The sequence below is a fragment of the Pleurodeles waltl genome, chromosome 5, assembly GCF_031143425.1.
Source record: "Pleurodeles waltl isolate 20211129_DDA chromosome 5, aPleWal1.hap1.20221129, whole genome shotgun sequence".
In the NCBI taxonomy this organism is placed as follows: domain Eukaryota; kingdom Metazoa; phylum Chordata; class Amphibia; order Caudata; family Salamandridae; genus Pleurodeles; species Pleurodeles waltl.
The window spans coordinates 1,209,620,089-1,209,640,675 of NC_090444.1; positions in this window are offsets into that span (position 1 = coordinate 1,209,620,089).

Sequence of the window (20,587 nt, forward strand, 5' to 3'; positions counted from 1 at the left end):
CCGTGGTGGAGCCCCCCTCGCCCTCCGTCTCACTGGTCATGTCGGAGTCCGTTGCATGGCCCTCCGGGGCCATGTGAGATGCAGCTCCCTCTTGCGCCGATGCCACTTCTCCTCCGCCTGATGATGCTAATGCACACATTCACAGTAAAACAAAGAAAATGGGGGGGGGTGGAAAACATAAAGACAAGTTGAGTGCATGCATTGGGGACACCGTTGGCAGAGAGGACAGACACAGAAGCCCCCTGCACTACGCTGCGCACTTGGGGTACACTACTCATTCACTGGGACATGCCCTACAAGCCTATGGGCGACAACTGCCCACACAGTATACACTGGCCCATGAATCGCGTTACTAGGCACCCTACAGAGGTGGGGGGCGGGGGCACAGGACCATACTTCACGGACGGGCCTATCCTACAGAAATCACCTTGGCCTAGGGATACCCACAGCCCTCCTCCCCCACCCAGGCACCTCCACTGCGCGCAAAATAGCTGAATGTGCTGGTACTCACCCCCTTGTGTCTGCTGTGATGTCCTCAAGCGCCCATCTAAAGGCCACCGCCAGGATCCGGGACATCAGGGGGGTCAAGGTATGACTGGCACCCCTCCTAGGTTGGGAGGCCATCCCCAGCAGAGCCTCCGCGGTCTTCCTGCTCCCGCGGCGGATGTCCTCCCACCTCTTGCGGCAGTGGGTGCCCCTTCTGGTGTGGACCCCCAGGGCCCGAACGTCCTTGGCGATGGCACGCCAAATGTCAATCTTCTGATGGGCGCTGACCTATGTGACATGTACAGGGGAGAAGAGAAACATCATCACTTTTCTGCATGCTCAATGTGAGTGGCCCCCCCTCCCCAACCTTGCCATGTGGCACATGCTCTCATCTGTCGTGCCATGCATTCGTCATTCGCTGCCCTCCCCTCCATCGTACATCCTCCCCACTCAGCCCAGGCATTGGGCACTATGCATTGCCCCCCGTGTACTCACCTGTTGGTCTGGAGGCCCGTAGAGTAGCGCATACTGGGGGAGGACCCCGTCCACGAGCTTCTCCAACTCCTCGGAACTGAAGGCGGGGGCCCTTTCCCCAGTCGCAGCAGCCATTGTCACTTCCAGACCGAGGTCACAGCAGCACTTGCAGTATAGGTCCTCTCCTGTGGATGCTCAGGTCTCGTGTGATCAAGCCGAGAGAAAATGGCGGTTACGGCCGCGGCGGTGTGTGCCGCGGCTCTGCGTGCCGCGGCGGTGCGTACCGCGGCGGTGCGTACCGCGACCGCCGGCGCTCACCGCCATTGGCTCCTGAAACTCATAGGGTTCAATGTTGTTCAATGCGGCTTTGCGCCGCGGACTGCGACCGCCTACCGCCACGGTGTGCCACGCTTGCGCAATGACCTCACTTCACATTGTCACACTTCACAGGTCAGGCAGCCGCCATTTCAAGGGCCCACATGGCTTCATTCCCACTGCGTCACACATACCTAGGCCTTGCACCGACAATCATACTAGCCATTCAATCCCGAGAGATTCGTGTACTGTGCATGCTGTGGGCACTTACCTGTGGGTTGCTTGACTCTGTGCTCCATGTTGTCCTTCCTAGGCATCGTCCGCTGGGACTTGCGAGGAGACGGAGGAATCTTCCCGTGTACAGACCGCTGGTGGACCTGTCGACAATGGAAGAAAGACACGTCATACTCACCTACAGACTCAACCGTGCCACTATACAGGAACTGTGTGCCCAGCTGGAGCCAGACCTGATGTCACCCATCCGCCAACCCACAGGGATTCCGCCTCTAGTGCAGGTGCTGTCGGTACTGCATTTTTTGGCAAGTGGATCATTTCAAACTACCGTGGCCATTTCATCTGGGATGTCTCAGCCTATGTTTTCAAAGGTGTTGTCCAGAGTGTTGTCTGCCCTGATGAAATACATGCGGAGCTACATCATTTTCCCTGAGGTGGGTGACTTGCCTACAGTGAAGGGTGATTTCTATGCCCTTGGACACATTCCCAATATCATTGGTGCCATTGATGGTACCCATGTGGCTTTGGTTCCCCCAAAAGACGATGAGCAGGTGTACAGGAACCGTAAAAATTATCATTCGATGAATGTCCAGGTGGTCTGTTTGGCTGACCAGTACATCTCCCATTTAAATGCCAAGTTCCCAGGGTCAGTGCATGACGCGTACATCATGCGAAATAGCAGCATCCCTTATGTGATGGAACTGCTACAGAGACACCGTGTGTTGTTAATTGGTGACTCTGGTTACCCAAACCTGCCTTGGCTATTGACCCCAGTGAGGAATCCCAGGACCAGGGCAGAGGAACGGTACAATGAGGCCCATGGGCGGACTAGGAGGGTGATTGAGCGGACCTTCGGCCTCCTGAAGGCCAGGTTTAGGTGCCTGCATATGACTGGTGGATCCCTAATGTACTCACCAAGGAAGGTGTGTCATATCATCGTGGCCTGCTGCATGCTTCACAACCTGGCTTTGCGACGCCAGGTGCCTTTCCTGCAGGAGGATGGTCCAGATGGTGGTGTTGTGGCCGCTGTGGTGCCTGCGGAGAGTGAAGAGGAGGAAGACGAAGAGGACGACACTGACAACAGGGACAGAGTGATACTGCAGTATTTCCAGTGACACACAGGTAAGAATCTACTCCTGCATTGTATTATATTTGTAACTGTAGTGGCTTTCTACTTTCTGACCTTTCACCCCAATGTATGGTAACTCAGTTGTTTATATCACTTCCTATTTCAGTGATCTGATCCCCACGGAGTGCCCTCTGGTTTTTTTCCCCATGGACTACCGCTGTGTGACACTGGTATGTTGTCATCACAATGTAACTAGAAATGTTTTGTTGGTTATATTGAATACATTTGGTTTAAATAAATAGATAGCAGAATCCAGTTGGTTAATGTGCAATAATTGTGTTTATTGAAGTTTTAAAAAAGGTGTATAGTTCAAACAGGGTGATGATGGAGGCATGTCCATGGCAGTGTCCAGACTGTCGTTCCTACAGGTCCATTGTCCATATGCCTGTGGAAGGTGGAGCAGGGGCAGTTCAAGGTTGGACAGGGTAAACAAGTGGGACAGTGGGATGACATCTGGGGGTTTCCGTGCATGGCGCGGGTCTTGACATCCTACTCTGTCTTCTTCCCCGATCTCAGACCTTTCTTGCTGGGTGGTTCTTGTTCTGCAGGGGGTGGGGACCGGGAGGGCCGTTGCTGTTGTGTCAGGGCCTCTTGACCACTAGCGCTGGCGGAGGTGGTGGGCTGTTCTTCCTCCATGCTAGTGGCAGGGGCCCTTTGGGGGGGCCACATGGTCCCGCAATGTGGTGACAATCTGGTTGAGTGCCACCACGATTGTACCCATTGCGGAACTGATGCTGCGCAGTTCTTCCCGGAACCCCATGTACTGGCCCTCCTGCATGGCCTGGATCTCCTGGAACCTGGCCAGGACCGTCGCCATCGTCTCTTGGGAGTGGTGGTACGCTCCCATGATGGTGGTGAGGGCCTCTTGGACAGTGGGTTCTCTAGGCCTGTCCTCCCTCTGTCGCACAGCAGCCCTCCCAGTTCCTCTTTGTTCCTGGGCCTCTGTCCCCTGGACGGTGTGCCCACTACCAGTGCCCCCAGGTCCCTGTTGTTGTTGGGGTTGTGGGTTACCCTGGGTGCCCTGTACTGGTAGACACACCGCTGCTTGACCTGTCCTGGAGACAGAAGCATGGGCCCGCTGGGTGGGTGCTGTGCTGGTGTTTCCTGAGGGGGGTAGGTCTGCTGTGGCCTGTGGCTGACTGAGGGTAACCGACTGTCCAGAGGTCCCCGATGGTCCGGGCTGGTCATCAGGTTCTAGGTCGACAGAGCTGCTGTCATCACTGGGGGCCTGTTCTGGGGGTGGGATGGACAAATCTGGACCCTCCTGGCCGGTGTGTTGGCGTTCGGGCCCTGTAGGGGTAAAATAATATGGTTATTGTTTTTGAGTGTGCCGTGGCGTCCGATTTGTGGGTGCCCTTGTCCCCCAGTGCTTGCAGTCCCATGTGTGTGGAGTTGTGAGGGTGGTTTTTTTGGGGGGATGGGTATGTGCAGTGGTCATGCTTAGGTGATGGGTGTCCATGGTTTGTGTTGGCATTCAGGGGTTTGGGGTGGGTTGGGTGGGTTGTGCTGGGTAGACATTAACAGGGAGTATGTGTGCTGGGGGGTTAGGGGTGAGGGTGGGGGTGTGGGTTGGCATGCTGGTGGTTGGGGGGGGTAAAGTAGTTGAGATTAGACTTACCAGAGTCCATTCCTCCGCCTACTCCAGCGAGGCCCTCAGGATGCAGGATGTTCAAGACCTCTTGCTCCCATGCTGTGAATTCGGGTGGAGTGGGTGGGGGTCCGCCGCCAGTCTTCTGCACAGCGATGTTGTGTTTTGACACCATCGACCGCACCTTCCCCCGTAGGTCGTTCCAGCGCTTTCGGATGTCTTCCCGATTTCTGGGATGCTGTCCCACAGCGTTGACCCTGTCGACGATCCTTTGCCATAGCTCCGCCTTCCTGGCTATTGTGGTGTGCTGCACCTGTGTGCCGAAGAGCTGGGGCTCTACCCTGATTATTTCCTCCACCATGACCCTGAGTTCTTAGTCCGTGAACCTGGGGTGTCGTTGGGGTGCCATGGGGTGGTGTGGATGAGGTGTGGGGTGGTGTTTGTGGTGATGAGTGTGGTGGTGTGTGGTGTTTTGTGCGTAGATGTGGTGTGGGTGATGATGTTGGGTTCCTGTGTGTGTTGTGGTTTGCGTTCCCTGTGCTCTCTCTCTGTGTATTGCGCCTTGTCTCTGAATTTCGATTTGTGGGGGTTTGTGGGTGATGTGGGTGTGTGTTTTACATGGTGATGGGTGTGTGGGTGTGGTGTGTGTATGTGTATCAGGTGTGTGTATTTCGAATTGTCCAATGTGGCTGTGTTTTGTAAATGTGTGTGTATTTTGAGCGTGGCGGTGTGTACCGCCAATGGGATACCGCGGTTGAAAGACCGCCGCGTGGATTCGTGGGTCGTAATGGCATGGGCGTGTTTGTGTTGGCGTGACGGTGGAGGTTTGGTCATCTCCAGTTTATTGCTGACCGCTGATGAGGCGGCCTTCAGTGGATGTTGGGTTTTTGGCGGTTTTTGCAGTTGTGGGTCAGAATGACCATGGCGGTTTACCGCGGCCGCGGCGGTATGATGGCGGTCTTCTGACCGGCGGTAAGAGCCTTTTACCGCCAGGGTCAGAATGACCCCCACAGTGTCCCCAATACCAAATCTGGAAGCACTGTTTGTGACTTTGAAAACATACGTAATGAAAAAACACGTTGGGATCCATAGTAACTGTGATTGGTGGTTGCAATGAATGGTGGAATCTTTGCAAGGTAGCTCTGGGGTAGCTGCCAAACTTACAGCTCAGTTAGGATTTGTTCGTAGCATAGGACACAAATGAAATAGAACAGAATTCATGTACACTTATGCCAAGGCCCTGATTAACAAGCATTTTACACATACTGTAAAGGGTTCACTACATATTTATTAAACAGTAACAACAGAAGAGGAAACTCGGGGAAAAGTCTTACCTACCCTAATCTACCCTAACTACTCATTACCCACAACTGTCACTAACTAACCTAACCTAAACTTACTTATCACATGTAACTAAACTTTCTAAACATCAAACCCCTCACCCCCCTTATGAGACGGGACACATGGAGGAGAACAGATACTAACCTAAACACATACTATCCTATCCTATACAAATATATATTTTTGTTGTATTTTTTTAACATTTTTATATATATATTTTTTTCTAAACACACAAGAACCCCAACATAGCAAACACACTCAAAAAGAAACAATTTAAATAATCAGGACCTCCCACCCCCTCACCCACTAACACTAACTAAACTAACAGCCTATACTAACCTAACACTAAGCCCCCTAAGCCCACTAAGTATAAGAATAAGGAAAGAGGAGGGAGGGGAGGGAATCATGTCCATCAACAAAGTCTAGAGGTTGGCCCTCCAGAGACTCCGCTTAATGGACCGCACACGCCTGTTGATATGGCGAACATCCCGCCGCAGGTGACTCATTTTCCAGAGGACACGGTCCATTTTGCGCTGCCTGTCCACAAAAGCGGCAGGGTCAATTGTTACAGCAGGGGTGGTCTGGGTACCAGCTGAGGACGTGTGTGGCCATGTATTGTCAATGCCTGTGGGCTGCCCTGAAGGTGGTCCACCTGCTAGGACCTGGAGCACTTGCAGATGTTGTTGGGGCAACCGTCCCAGCTGTGGGTGGTGCCACCTGGGTGGTAGTGGTGGTCGTGTTGGTGGTGGCTGTGGTGGGCAAAGTAGGGCCACCTTGTGGGAAAGCCCTCCAGGCTCCGGAGGCACGTTCGGTCCTGTATCTTCGGGCCATCCTTCTGTACCCCGATTCTACCAGTAGGATATGCTGGTAACGCATTGCTAGCCTCTGGAATTCATGGACCTGGATGGCTGTCATATTAGCAGCTGTGAAGACAAAGGAAAACAATTACATTAGGAACTGCATTGTGTGAAATGGCACAAGAAGTAAATCAGGCAGTACATCTACTGTACTTGTAACAGCTCCTACCATCATACAGATCATTGAATGTACCTGAGGAAGTACATGTCAGGCCAGCCTACAAAGGTCGGATCACACATAGCACATCCAAACCCTACAAGATGGGTAACAACTGGCATGATTTTGTAATCAGAGTTCTGCCAGTTGCCAGCTAACAATCATGCTGAACATCCTCTGTCAATGCCAGGGCTACAAATGTCAGTGTACAGGATGGAAATCTAGGGCTACATGATATGCAAGTTGTGAATGGACTTGCTAGTATAGTACTCATGTGCTAAACCTGACTGTGTATACTAGGTTCCGACCAAAGATTCACTGATTTACATGTCTGTGTAACATACTTGTATCATCAGTCCTAGGTACACTATTCAAAAACCCATGCCTGTGTTTGAGGGTGGGGGGGTGGAGAAACAACTAACAATTTCAAACAACATGGACACCCAGGAAGCTTAGGAAAGCTGGACATGTGTTTGGCTCAACACACACACTACAGGTAAGGTGTATCTACAAATAGGAGACAGCAAACCCTTGACCAATCCAAGCGCCACACATGTCTTGCAATGCAGACCATTGTCCACATCATATACTTCCAGTAAGCCATGACTTGCAACAAACACAGAGTTGCAAGAACACCCCTGGCCATGATTTGCATGCACACCTAGGCCATTGCACTCAAGTGCCACATACTTGAAGCACTACATGTGGAGCTACATGCTGCTAGGAAGTTCAACCTACAGTTTCATAAGTACATTAGTGAATAGGGAAGCAGAAGTCTGTGGGTAAGCATTTTGCAGCCCCATTCTGGGAGAATGTGGGTCTGACAGGCTGACTAAATGTGAGATTAGGTCCAGTGCGACTCTCGTTGATACAAGTGTTATCCACATGACTCAACCCAATTCACATTGCAGGGCCTACATGAATGACCTAGAATCCCTAGATAAGACAATAGGATAAGCATTGGCAAACTCCAAAATGCTGAGATAATGAAATCCCACTCATGGAACAAGACAAATGATGGGCCAGTGCATCACACCACACTATTTGTTCAACAGACAGGAGTCCATCACACATCACCAGCAAACACAACACATAACAGACAAATCAACATTTACTGGAGTTGTCGGGGTCCTCAAATGAAGCCACCTCGCCCACAGTGTAATGTGCGGGTCCACCTGTAAGGCATGGAAGGAAGAAATGTTCTCAAAATCTGTGCACTGACCAACAATTCCAAAGACAAAAACTATGTGTAACATTACATAAGTAAGTAAAGCCACTCAGACATGATTATACTGCATCTTATATAGCACAGCTAACATGTACATACCATGGGTCTCCTGTGACATTTACACACATATCTGCACACATGCAGTGGCCCTAACTATCATGTGGTGGCAAACATGCTCCTTCATTAGTGAGCAGACATAATAATGGAGTGTATTTGTCTCATCATGTGCATCCACAAGAGACATCCAAAGCCTGTTTCCTTGAGGAGGGCATTACCAGTCAAACAGCCATTGTGGCAATGACAAATGTATGACACATAGGTACAATGTACAGTGGGGCAGGGACATTTGTAGGCCCTCATGTTGTTACAGTTTCTTCATTGGATGTGGCCCAGCTATGATGAGTTGCACCAACCATAGAGATATGAACCTATGTGCATACCTTTGGCCTGCCATCCCTAAACGAAAGGTGGAACACCAAACATCAAATACCAGTGTAAGATGTTAGCTGAGGGCACCTTGCACTTTTTCCCTATGTTTCCAAATCCAGATCTGACATGTATCCAAAATGATGAAGGACCACAATAATCCCCAACATTCATAGAACTTCCGTGAACACTTTCCTTATACACTCACCAGACACACATGAGACATATGTGTGGGCCACATTGCTATCATCAATTGACTTGAAGCCTGCACTCATTTTCTGCATCATCTAGTGTTTCTAAAGTCAGTCTAGCTGTTGCGTCAACAAAGCTCGGTAATATTTTGGAAAATCTACACCTCACTGGCAAATGTGACCTAATTTGTGTTGCTCTCTGACACAAAGGCGGCACCAACTTACATTAAGCAAAAGTATTCAGTAAGTTTGCAGAGCACTTGCTTCCTGACAGCTAGCAATTGTGGTCCTTCACATAGTTCATCAATGACCCTGTATGTTTCCAAAGCATTCCACACACTCAACAGCATAGCCGGCAGATATTGTACAAATCATCTGATGTCACTACAGAGCTTTTAATCGTGCACATTTACATGATTTGTACTCACTAACAGAGCCACCAATCACTATTCCCAGGTGGTCCAGCAGATCTTGCTCCCTGGAGATGAGGTCAGCCCAGCGGTGCTTCAGCTGGTGGTCATTCCTCTGGCTCCGATATACGCGCTGCAAGTGATGCAGGACCTTTCCCCACCGGATTCTACGTGCCTCGGTGTGATACCCCTGTATCACCCGCTCCCCTGCTTCAATCATAAGTGGGAGGAAATGGCACACCAGCCATATAAGCCCCCCAAGCTCCTCCTCACCCATCTTGCCAAGACGTGGCCTACCCAACATCTTAGCACCGAAAAAGAAGAACAAAGGAGAAAAGGGGGAAAGTAGAATTACAAAAAAGGAAACTTAACAACTAAAAGAGCCCAACTATCCCCAAACTAACACTACCCACAACAGACTCCCACAAACAACAAAGACAATACAATACTGGACAATAGTACACAGTAAACACTCAGACAGTACACAACAACAATTTTAGATAACAAACTAACAAGTAATGGAGCACACAGGAGACAAAAGCACAATTTCACTGGACAAAACTCAGAACACAGCCACACAGTCTAGAAGAATCACAGACTGCAAAGTGAAGGTGAAAGTACCCCCACTGTACATAATCTGTAAACAGGATATCCTATTACATCACTTCCTACATAAAATGGCTGCCGTTTTTATCGTTATGCGTCATAATTTTTTACGCATACAGTATGTGCGTAATTTTTTTCTACGCACAGGAGTAAAAACTAGGACGCATCCATATATTTGGAAATGGTCTTAACACTTAACCAATTTTAAGGGCATAATGCTTTGTTTGTTGGGCATGAGCGTCATTTTTTGACACTTGTGTGTCATTTTTTGATGCGTATGCGTCAAAATTTCAGGGCAGTAACTGGGTGTGGGTAATTTTGCCATTTTAATGTAATGTTACATTTGTGACACAACTAAGATAGGCTGATTGCACCCACTTTGGTGTTGACGGTGTATGGTCACATGTGAGACATCATACTGCTGCGGACCATGATCTGATACTTCCTTAACAGGATTCTCACGGTTGGCTGACACACTAGATGGCCATATGTGTGGCCTACATATATGTATTGCACAAATTGGGCCTGTTTGGCATCAGGAGAGGATAACAAGGTGACGCACATAAGTACAATACCTCAATGCCTATGGCTCAATGTGTGTGCATTGGCTACTAATGTAGTTGTCGACCCAGTGTGTGTGCATCACAAGATGCATTATTGAAAATATGCTTGTATGAAAGTGAAGTCAATGTGTCCAAACCTTAGATGCAAGTCAGTGTGGAAATGAGAGAGGACATGTGCTAGTCATACATGTAGCAATATCTGTTGTGTGCACTTCCAAGATTTTGGGTAACGTAGACACCACAAATGACAAAGCATGCACCGGATAGCTGGCAGACGCTTGTTCATGTCAATGGTCCAAAAGTTGCCCATCCCATGTCCTAGAAATTTGGTAACTGCTTCCTAGGCACTTGTTGGTGAACCCACCGTGAATCTGGCACATGTACAGACTAAGTGGGTACCATGTTATTGGCACAGACAGCCAAAGGTAACCCCCAACTGTTATATCACGCCACAGTTGTGGTCATATGACTGAGCCACAACTCTCTAGTGGCAGTGGTGGACCAGCAGACAGAATATGGCCACATATTTCCAGTGATCAATTGCACAGAGGTGTCTGGTTCATGTGTGTGGTCCAATGTTGATCCTGTATATCTTTAGGGGTGTATGTTGTCACAGTTACGTCCAGGTCGCATCATGAGTCAGTGGTGGCTATTCCTGTATCTACTGAGTAACCTTCGGAGATCAATGTGAGTAAAGTCGATGAGGACATGAGAACCTACATGGGGATGGTCCCACCCTGTCACTGCAGGCGTGTTATGAGTCTGTCAACAGGGCAACCTTGGTGTGCTGAGTGAGATCATACCTCAGGAGTCATGTTCCAGCAGGTGTCATTACAACATTTGTACACAGGTTGGCCTGTAAAGTTCCCACTGCATCCGGGAACATCATAGCCTCTGTGTTGATTAATCTTGCAGCTATTCACCATGCACAGCCCATCAATATATTGTGATCAATGTGATTCAGCGTGTGAATTGTCAGGGTCCTAACATGTGTGGACTTTTCATGCACATTATCAGAGGTAGCTGGTTCTGCTGGAGGCACCACACGCAATCTCTGCAGACGGCCATGGTACACTGTCACACTTTGTCGTTCATGCATACATGAGACCCAGACAAGGGATAGGCCATGATTTTGGTATTCAAAGAACATTTTACTAATATGGTACAATTCAAAAGCAGATGATGCTATACAATGTATTTTGGTATGTATTGAGGAAGCACATGAAAAAATACCCCCTGAGGAATGTGAGGTTTGGTAACGCAAGTGTGGTACATATGTAGCCACAAGGAACCTTTAGGGTAACGCACAGATAGGTGCCAGTCAGGCTGACAGGATGCAGGGTCAATTAGGATCCAGCAATTTCACAAGGTACATACTCAGTGGTCTGACTAAGACTGGTCGGAGGAAGAACAAGACAGTTGACATGGAAAATTGTGTTTGTCCTGTGTTTTTGAAGGTGACACATAAACCCAAGGGCTGTATTACACGGCTTAATTATTAGCAATGCATAACAGTGTATTTCACAAAATGGCAACTTCTATGCTGTTCCAATCATCTGCAGGGGCAGTGCATGTTCAAATGGGTGGTGTGCATGGAGGTGATCACAGGTGTGTGCTGCATCACTTTCTCACAAGTCCTGTAGGTGAGATTTGAGTTCAAACGGCCAACAGTACCTTTCACACGGGAAGCAATCTAGGTGATAACAGGGCTTAGAAACTACAAGCCAGTATATTAATTGACCTGACGTCCATGCAGTCAGATGTACTATGACAATGTCATAACATAGGAAAGGGTGTAGCACACTGGATTACTATTGTTAGTCTGTGTGTGTAGAGGAGGGTATATCTGGGTACACATATTACCATTCCAGGGACCGCTTCAGACAGATGGGTTGAGACCTGGAGCATGAGTGTGTCAGGAGTTAGGAAATGGGCTGACATGTACATGGAATGTCATGTGCGCAATGCTTGTCATAGGTATGGCACTTGTGTTGTCTATGTTCTGCTTCTAGGGAACTCTAGTCACAGATAGTCCTTGCAAAGATAGGTGCTGTACGACTTACTGCTGTCAAGGGTCTGGTTATACATTCCTGTTACCAATGCAATTGCACATCCACTGCCTCATGTATGAGGCTTTATTTTCCCTTATTGACTGATGGTGTCTTAGTTGTGTGCCATATGCTGCAATGAACAATGTTGCCAACATGTATGTGTGAAATATGTGAGGTCCTCTGCTATTGCCCTTCAAAGGTGAAATGTATAGGATATATGTTATTTACAGTGTGTGTGTACGTGACTGTTGTATGATACACATCACAATTGCTCAGGAAATTTCTGTGTCCTGATCGGTTTATCAGCAATGCTCCATGCGGCTACACTCTTATTCTGATAGTTAGATATAAAGGTGAGCACAAATGATTAGCCAGACCATGATATGGTGATTATTATCGGTGTTTATTTACATTAGTTAATACATTGGTGATGGTGAGTTGTTTTAAAAGAAATTGTTCACAATATGTTGGGGCCTACGCAATCCAGCAGCTGTGTTTTGTTGTTCCCCCTCATGTTGCAGGCCAGCATCCTCCTCTTCCTCCTCTTCAGGCATGTGTGCCTCTGCTTTTAAGAGGGGAATGTTCCTTCGTATGCAAATGTTGTGCAGGATGGCACATGTTAGAATGATCTTACAGAACATTTTTGGTGAATATAGGAGGCTGCCACCAGTGATGTTGAGGCACCTGAATCTCGACTTGAGGATGCCGAAGGTACTCTATACTATGCTGCGTGTCCTCCTATGTGCGTCATTGAAGGCATGCTCTGCTGCAGTGCTTGGGTTGCCAAATGGTGTCATAATCCATGGCTGGATCCCATACCCTTGATCAGCTGAAAAAGAAAATGAATGGGATCATGTTGATGTAGCTTGCCCCATTGATATTACCTTGCATGGCAGTAGTTGTCTTGTGTTGTCTGTGACTCTTTTGTGTTATTGTGTTCCTTCCTAGGCTTGTAGGATGTACCATCTGCATTGGGTTGTTTCCTTGGCTGAACAAGTGTTTGCCTGCTGACCGGTTGTCAGCAGTATGTTTGGGTATTTGCAGTACAGTGTGCACTCCCTAGCATTGTGACTTGTGATACAGGTGTCCCTGTGTCTTCACTGGGGGTGAGATGATAGTTCCATACACAGATTCATTTTGACAGTGGTGGTAACACGTTAGCACCTATGTATCCTGGACATCCCATACCTTTAGACTTATGCGATAGATTAATTTAAACATCAGTGAGACGCTTACATTTTGCAAGGTGACAATTGGCCAAACCTCTCCATACGTTGTGATCATTGATGTCTTAACATTAGACTGTACACTAATTTCAGATGTGTGACAGGTTCACTGCAGACCTATCAAACATGGCTAGTGATGTCATGACCTCAGTGTGTTCCTGTCCACATGTTGCTGCTGTGGGGTATGTGTTGTGTGTACTAGAGGGTTGCTGTGCAGTGTGTAAATAAGTAGGTTTCTGTACTTACCAACAAGTGGCCCATTGCCATATCGTCCATCCTGGAAGCGTTGATTGAATTGATGGTAGAGTGACGGAAGATGAATGAGTCATGTACACTCCCAGGATACTTTGCCACGATGTTGGTGATCAATCCTTGGTTATCGACAATGGCCTGCACATTGATGGAATGTGTGTGCTTCCTGTTGCGGTACAGGTGTTTAGTTGCAGCAGGTGGCACAAGGAGTACATGTGTGCAGTCGATGGCACCAAGGACGTGTGGGAAGCCACTAATGAGGTAAAACCCCTGTTTTGTCTCCTGCTGCTTCTGCAGTGTATTTGGGAAGCAGATGTGGCGGGGTGTGAGTCCAATGATGGCATCCAGTACTTTGGTCAAGAAGGGAGAAAATGATGGCTGTGATATTCCGGCAACCAGGGCGCCAGTGCTTTGAAAGGAGCCACTTGCCAACATGTGAAGTACAGCTAGCATCTTGGTTTCTGTTGGGATGGTGCGGGGTGTCAGCAAGGTGGGTGCAAACTGTGTCTCTGAGTTGCGCAGCAGCTACTGAATGGCCTGCCAGTTCAACCTGTACCTCTGGATGATGTTATGTTCCCTGAGGCCACGAAGGGTTGTTCTGGTGTGGAATATTCTCTCCTGCCTTCTGCGCTGCCTTTGGGCTCCCTGCTGGTGTTGTGGTAGCTGATGTTGTTGTTGCTGGGCTCTGCGTCTGCGTGCACGCTGGATGAGTGGCACCTCCATGTCTCCCTTTGGCTGCTCTGCTGTTGCTTCTGTGTTTTCTGATTAAATACAGGTGTGTTTGCCCCATTTAACGCCTGCCCTGACCCAGGCGTCAATTTTTTACGCAAATCGGGCTGTGTTTCATTTTCCGCCTCCGCCTCCCGGCTGTGCGGCATTTTTGCCCAGAAGCATCAATACGACGCACAGCCGTTTAAGTCATTTTTTGGACGAGAACGCCTACCTTGCATATGTTTAACGCAAGGCGGTTTCCCGCATCCAAAAAATGACACACATTGGGGGATTTTGACATCCACGGGCTCGGGCGTCAAAGTTTAAATATGGGACAAGTTTTGCGCCAAAATGTGTGTCAAAATTTTTGACGCACATTCGTCGCAGACGGAGTATAAATATGCCCCTAAGTGTGCGGGTCGGTGATCTTCACACTTGAGCTATTTTGTTTTTCCCCACATTTTATAGCCCTTTATGGGCTATCTGAGATCTCTTCTTTTCTCACCCCCCCTCCTTCCAGAACGGATCACCCTGAAACTTTCCAGACAGCAGCTGATGTGAGCATGTATGATTTTGGAATGTATTTCGTGAAGATTCATAAAGCAGAACTAAAGTTAAACTAAAAACATTTTTTCTATAGGTCCTAACTATAACTACTACCTAGCAGTATATGTGTGTGTGTATATATATATATATATATATATATATATTAACCCACTCTTTGTCCCCACTCCTAAAGGAAGATAGGCACTCCTTCAGCGTGCTACCACCATTTCTTAGTGCACCTTTTCAGGGCAGCAGAACACGTTCCGGCAGTAACTTGCCTTTTTCAAGCTGTATATCACCATTTTTTAAACATAAATAACAACACCTGCTGCCTACGCAATACCTAATGCAACGTGCTACCTTCGTGACAAACAGTGAAAACACGTTTTAAAATCTTTTTTACCAGAACCCAAAAAGTTCTTATGCATTGCTCAGCTCGAGTTGTTAGTTCATCATCTTATCATTTCGTTTTTAGTGTATATCCTTGTTTTTTTATTTAGTCTGTGTGCCAGCAGTCTCTAGTAACACAAAACGATGTTGATCAATTACAAATTATAAAAATCATATAAAGCAATTACAAAAAATAAAGTGCTTTAGTGCTTTAGTGGGCTAAATGTAACTCACGTTCCAAATCTCTCTTTTCGCATGTTAATCACAGTGTGGCCCCCACTGCCCGGGCTGATTTTTGCCCTGAGGACCCCATCCCCCAAGCCCCCCATGAATAAAAGGGCGGAGGGGGCCATGTAGCCTACCTCCCTGGGCCGATTTTGGCCCTGGGGACTCGATCACCCACGGCCCAGCCAATTATTATTAGGGGAGTTAGGCCATGTTGACGCTCACCTTGGGCCAAATTTGGCCCCTGGGACCCTCTCCCCTGGGGCCAGCCAATATCTAGAAGAGGGAGGGGACCATGTGACCCCGATCCCTGGCTGATTTTGGCCACGCAGATCCCACCCTTGTGGCCCGACCATTATAAAAAGGGGAATGGGCAGCGCAACCTCCTCCCTGGTATGTTTTCAGCCCTGGGGACCCCATTCCCAGGGTGTGAATGCTTCAATCTTCATGCCCTGGCCCCACCCAGGACACACAGTCTGCAATGATAGGGACTGCAGGTGGAGCCTGAATACCCCAGTGGTTCCAGCTGGCTCCCTGCCTCCTTCGGGAGCCTATTTTGCTCCAGCATGTATGCAGCTGATAGAAATGAAGCTCCCTAGATGCAGGAGCAATTTTTCATCTGTTTCCCTGCCCGCATAACAGCAGGCAGGAAAACAGATGAAAACTCCACTCCCAGCAAGCGGGAGCAGTTTTACAGCTTCTTCTTGTTGCGGAGCTAGTGTTTGATCTCGCTTGGCCGGAGCTGTCACAGCTCCCGCCAAGCAAAAGAAAACTGCTATCACCTGAGGGCTGGCACCTTGGGAGATAGCAAGAACTGGCCCTGGGGGATGGTGGTCCCCAGGGCCATTAATGGCTCCAGGAGGGAAGCCTTCTCCTTTAATTTGCATGGCCTGGCCCAATGGATGGGGTGGTCCCTGCGGTCCGGAAGGTCTGCTTGGCCCCCTGCCCAATCATAAATTTAGCCTCTGGGATGGGTGGTCCCTGAGGCATTCTAAAGCTCCAGGACAGGAGGGTCGCATTGCCACACACCCTTTTTCAAATGAAGCCCCAAGGAGGTAGTTGTCCCCATGGCTCATAAGAGCCCAATGGAGCAGGGTCTGTGTGGCCCACCCTAATTTTTTTAGGAAATCCCCAGGGACGTGGTGGTACTCGGGGCTCCAAAGAGCCCTAGGAAGGGTTCCCCATGTGCCCCCTTCATTTTTATTATGGCAAATGCCCCCGAGACCTGGCCTATCTGGGGGGTATACTGAACAAGAGTGTTTATTTTTAATTTTGCCATATCTGCAGATCCTCCAAGAATTTCTCCGAACATTTAAAAAAAATACTTTTGCACCAAAGCTAGGGGTCAGGGTATTCCTACACTGCTCCCTTTTCTTTTCTTTTCGTTTACATTTTCTTTAACTCAGTTAAAGCAGACTCCCATAATGGCTGCCAACACTTCCTGGCTGAAGTGTTGGCAGCCAATCAGATCTCACCATGAGGTCTCTGGGATCCGCAGAGCCTCAGCACCCCTAGATATCTATATTGTTTCGCATTTAATAACTCTAAAACTACTGAACAGATTTACATGAAATAACAAAAAGGTCTGGCTTCCTGTGAAAATTCGTGTTATTGTCAAAACAAAAAACTCTTTTCCTGTGGAAACTAGGTCCCAGATTCTCAAAGATTTAGCATTGGTTTACTGTTGCTTTTGTAACGCTAAATTGACGCTACATTTTTTATGGCATTCACAAACCAACACATATCGGTATTGGCGTTGCTTTATGTGGCACAGTAATGCAAAGCAGTGTGAAACGCTGCTTTGTATTACTTTGCATCAAGGGGGCGTTACATGGGTGTTACATGTGCGTACCTGTGCTGCCATTTATGCTTTTGAATGCTAAAGCCTATTCTGAAACTTTAGGAGAAAGGGTTTTGCACCAAAAATGAACACCTTTGTAAAGCAGGTGCTAAATGAAGCAATGTTTTTATTTTTCCCTGGCTTTCCAACTTTGCATGTGTGCTGCACTGTACAGCACACATACAAAGTAGGAAAAGCATTTCCACTTGTCTAGGCATAGTATTTTATACAAGAAGGGTACCCTTCCTGCACAAAACCTATGCTAGACTCACGCACACACACTAGCACTATGGAGCTAAGGTGTGTGTGTGTGGAGCACAGCAGCTGAAATCAGTGCGGTGCTAGGTAGAGGGGAGGAGAGTGCTATATCTATGTGAATATGGCGCTTTCCTGCTCTCTCCTTGTTACGCAGCGCAGTTTTTTTGGCTGCTGCTGCTGCACTGCACAACACCTTTCAGGATCTGGGTCAGGTTCTAACTATAACTACCAATATATATATATATATATATATATATATATATATATATATATATATATATATATATATATATATGTATATATATATATACATACACACACATATATATATTTATATATTTTTATTATTTATATACACATATGTCTGGACAAAGCTAAACCTCTCTGATGAGCTCTAATGAGAGCGAAACACGTGTCAGGGGTTGCTTTTACTCATTCCAGGTTGGATTGGATGGTATTTTACCAGTCCAAAGCTGAAATACTGTGCCTGGAGTGGTAAATGGCTTTTGTCATTTCACAGCTCGGCAAGGTTGACACTGTGTCAAAACAATGCTTAAAGACTTTGCTGTACAAATGGCAAAAGACTTTGTCATTATCTAGCTTGGCATGATAGCACTGTGCTGATCCAGTGATTAAAAACTTTGCTAGATAAACAGACATTTGAGGTGAGCAAATCTAGAGTGTCTCTGGTGTTGCAGGGTGCTCCTTACTAGAGCTGCTCTCCACCTAAACTTGGGAACTACCCAGAGTTCTCTATTCTTTTTTCCATAATTTATGTGACACTCTAACCCTGAAAGGGATTTGTTTTGACTTATACTGGGTGCTCCCGTGTGCCTGGACAAAGCTAAACCTCTCTGATGAGCTCTAATGAGAGCGAAACACATGTCAGGGGTTGCTTTTACCCATTCCAGGTTGACTTGGACGGTACTTTACTAGTCCAAAGCTGTAATACTGAAAGGGATTTGTTTTGACACATATATAAATATGCACACACATTTGTGTGTATGTATGTATATATATATATATATATATATATATATATATATATATATATATATATATATATATAAATATATATATATATATATATGTACTTATAGATAAATCCTAGGCCCAGATATATATACACCCACTCACACACCCCCTCACACACGCACTAACACAACCACTCACTCACACACTCATACAGCCACTCGCACATCTACTTACAGACCTACACCACCACTCACACACCCACTCACAGTCCCACACAACGCTCACATAACCACTCACCTACCCACTCACACAAACACACCCATGCAGCCACTCACAAACCCACTCAGAGCCCCACAAAACCACTCTTGCATACATCCACACACACACTCTCACACCCACTCCCACTCCCACACATCCACTCACACACCCAGGTCACAGGGACATTATAGTTAGAAAATAGCATTGAAAAACATAGACATTCACTGAAAAAAACAAAGGTTACACAGACATTATGTTTAGGAAATAAAATTTTAAAACCTCAAGAACCTGTATAGATAGTACACAAGGCAAATAATAAGAAGATCTATCACAATTCTTAGTTTAAGCCTGGGATGTTTCAGAATAGATAGATTGTACGGCCCATGCACAAAATTATTGATGGATTTATGTAGTTCCATAATTCATTTTTGGTAATGAGTGATCAAAACCTAAACTAGCCAACATAACTTCTAGTAAGCCAGGTGTATAGCAATCTATCAAATAATTTTTTGAGAGAGTGGAGGTTTTTCCTCGTTTTGTGCTGCATTCTTGCTAAACAGTGCTGCATGAAGTGTGTAAATTGGCTTTAAAAGTGCCCCATATGTTGGGCAGAAAAGAGGAAGACATTTCCATGTGAAGAGAAAATGAAAGAAACAAAGGGCCAGATTTGCAAGGCCCTAGTGCCACTGGAGCATCACTTTTTGTGACGCTATGGTGGCGCTGTGCAGTGTGCCATATTCAGAAGGTGACACTAAGCCACTTTTTGTGGCTTAACGCCACCTTGTAAATATCAGCCCCTAGGACACAGTTTTCTGCGTCAGAGGAGCGTGCAATGGGTGTTGCACTGCAACACCCATTGCTTTTGATGCTGCCCCAGATTTTCAAGAAGGTGTAAATCTGTGCCAGCACCAAAAACTAATGCCACCCTGCAGGAAGTTGGCTCTGTATGTGCTATTTCAAAGTAAGGAATAGCATGCACAGAGTCCAAGGGTTCCCCTTAGAGGTAAGATAGTGGCAAAAAGAGATAATACTAATGCTCTATTTTGTGGTAGTGTGGTCGAGCAGTAGGCTTATCAAAGGAGTAGTGTTAAGCATTTGTTGTACATACACACAGGCAATAAATGAGGAACACACACTCAGAGACAAATCAAGCCAATAGGTTTTGTTATAGAAAAATATATTTTCTTAGTTTATTTTAAGAACCACAGGTTCAAATTCTACATGCAATATCTCATTTGAAAGGTATTGCAGGTAAGTACTTTAGGAACTCTGAATAATTACAGTAGCATATATACTTTTTACATAAAACACAATAAGCTGTTTTAAAAGTGGACACAGTGCAATTTTCACAGTTCCTGGGGGAGGTAAAGTATTGTTAGGTTTCACAGGTAAGTAAGTCACTTACAGGCTTCAGTTTTGGGTCCAAGGTAGCCCACCGTTGGAGGTTCAGAGCAACCCGAAAGTTACCACACCAGCAGCTCAGGGCCGGTCAGGTGCAGAGGTCAAAGAGGTGCCTAAAACACATAGGCTTCAATGGAGAGAAGGAGGTGCCCCGGTTCCAGTCTGCCAGCAGGTAAGTACCCGCGTCTTCGGAGGGCAGACCAGGGGGGTTTTGTAGGGCACCGGGGGGGACACAAGTCAGCACAAAAAGTACACCCTCAGCAGCGCGGGGGCGGCCGGGTGCAGTGTGCAAACACGCGTCGGGTTTTCAATGGTTTTCAATGAGAGACCAAGGGATCTCTTCAGTGGTGCAGGCAGGCAAGGGGGGGGCTCCTCGGGGTAGCCACCACCTGGGCAAGGGAGAGGGCCTCCTGGGGGTCACTCCTGCACAGAAGTTCCGTTCCTTCAGG